We start from the raw sequence: 2,210 nt of genomic DNA, 5'->3' as shown, positions 1-2,210 counted from the left end.
ACAGCAGTTTATTTTCTAGCTCTACTGAGCTTTGAAGAGCCTTTCCTCTAACGGAAGGGTGTCTGCATCAGAAAGGCCCCTCCACTGTTCCAGAAGTTTGAGGTTGGGGCCAGGACTCCATTTTTCAATTAAACATATAGGTGCTTGTGCCCTGTTCAGGAGTAGGAGCTCACGTCCTTTTCACTGGGCAGGATTTCTTTCCAACTGTGTGACCACTGCATATTAAAAAGCAATCAATATAGTCCCCATTGTTTACCCTGAAGGTTGATGCATGTCTTCCTGCTTTTATATCCTTGTTCTCATATATTAGCGGACTCCATTCCACTTCAGCAAACTGACCAGTAGATTGGGAAAGAACATTTGTTGCAGCATTTCAGCTTCTCAAGCAGAGGAGTTCAGCAGAACGGGGAGTGGTAAATAGCCTACAAATAAAACCATAACTGGACAAAATCCTCAAGCACGGGATCTGTGAGAGAGAGAGAAAGAGAAAGAGAGAGGGAGGTTAACACACAAATACAAAAGCAACTAATGAGACAAAAATATTTATAAGTGCATTGTATAAACCTCAGCATTTTTAGAAGGGAAAAATTCCCATTTTGTAAAACTTCCTCCTACTACGTGGGTGCTCACACACACACATGCCCACACATGCTTTCTATAATTGTTCTGTTAAATAAAGGACCAAATGTTGTTGCCATTGCAGTCCATAGAACTAAGGCTTTTGTTCAGGGTCCACTGAAATCGTTGTGCCTCCTTCTGTTGATTTCCACGAGTTTTTGAACGAGTCCTAGAGACTGCCGGTAGCTGTACAAGATCGCTTGAACAAGAAAAAAGAAAAAGACAGTGTTGTACATAGATCTACACAGCGGTCTGGTTGTCAGACTGGGCAAAGGACATTTCCAGTTGCCCGGTTTCTGAGCAATAAACGATGTCAGCTCATTCTGTATTTATGCTTGTTATTAGCCTCTGCATTTAATTCCCCTTAACTAAGTCCATTTGAAGTTGGCTCCAATAAGCAAGCAAATCTTTCGAGGTTGCCCTCAAGTTTGTGGAGATATTTCCTACTTCAGGCCTATGTTAAGATGGGGGTGGGGGACCTGAAGAAGTGACTGTAGGGAACGACAAGAACAGACCTATGAGCCTTATTGTGAATTGTCTTCCTCAAATTCCCGGCTAAGGTGTCTTCCCAGTCAAGATAAAACGAGCTGCCTTTGCCAGTGGTCACCAGCAGATGGCAATCCAGGAACAGCTTAGACTGGAACGGTGAGCTGCTGCGCTGTAGATCCCGACTCTGCCTCTGACGCCCCATGCCCAGGTAGGCCCCTTTGCTCTCGGATGCAAACTGAGATCATTGAAGATTAGAAAGAAATTACAGAAAAGGAGAAAAAAAAAAAAGGGGGGGGGGTGGGGAAGACAAGATGACTTCAGGTGCAGGGCGGTCAGGGATTGCTTTGAACGTGATTTCCTCTAGTCACAGGCACAAGCCCTAACTTTATTGATTCCTATTTGCAGGGCAAGCCTGGAGCGCGCTCGGCATTGGTCACGCTTGCACTTTGGGACAAGTTAAGTGCAAGTAAATCACTCTGAAAGAGCCCAGCAGTCCTCGGAAAGTTCCCTGGCGGCTCCGGCTTTGGATCTCTGTTTAGGGAAAGACTAAATAGATTTTTGGTCCTGCCCCAGCTCTTCTCCCACCCCAACTCCACTCCCTCCAGCATTACTGAAACATTTGGCAAACAAAACCCGGAGCGAGCGATTGCTCTAAATGGCTTTGAACAGAAGCGTTTCTACCTAAGAGCTAAGCACAGAGGAGAAGAACAAACTGTCTCGAAAAAAAATTCGTGCTGGTGGGACAGAAGAGGCTGTCAGGAGGGGGGAACAAAGTTTTCTACGTGACAAAATAAACTAGGTAGCCAGCTAGACAGAGCCAACCAATTTGAAAGGTGTATTTTTATCTGCACAACATGATGATATAGTGCAGGCTGTGTTGTGTGAGCTTTATCTCCTACGTCTTGCCAGCGTTGTTACACCGGAGGCAGCACAGCTATACCCATGCACGGTGTTGGGGGGGGAGGGGAATTCCTCTCCGCGGTGCGCGCACCTACAGCGCCGTGCGCTCTGCCTCGTCTGTCTGAGCGGCCCGGAGCGCTTTACCCGGGCAGCGAAATCCCTGGCCCCTGAATCCCCGGTGGGAGCCTTCCCGTCCTTAGGGG

The 2,210-nt window shown here is 47.1% G+C and overlaps 1 long non-coding RNA gene across 1 annotated transcript; it reads left to right on the top strand.

Annotated features, from left to right (window-relative positions):
- Positions 1–1,125: 1,125 nt before the first annotated feature.
- LOC106738438 (uncharacterized) lies at positions 1,126–1,928 on the top strand. Its single transcript, XR_001371494.3, has 2 exons — positions 1,126–1,315; positions 1,513–1,928. It is a non-coding gene; the product is annotated as an uncharacterized LOC106738438 (long non-coding RNA).
- Positions 1,929–2,210: the final 282 nt, after the last annotated feature.

This window comes from Alligator mississippiensis, chromosome 10 (assembly GCF_030867095.1).
Source record: "Alligator mississippiensis isolate rAllMis1 chromosome 10, rAllMis1, whole genome shotgun sequence".
Classification (NCBI taxonomy): Eukaryota; Metazoa; Chordata; order Crocodylia; family Alligatoridae; genus Alligator; species Alligator mississippiensis.
Note: the sequence above shows the minus strand (reverse complement) of the source record. Positions and strands in the feature narration are given on the sequence as shown.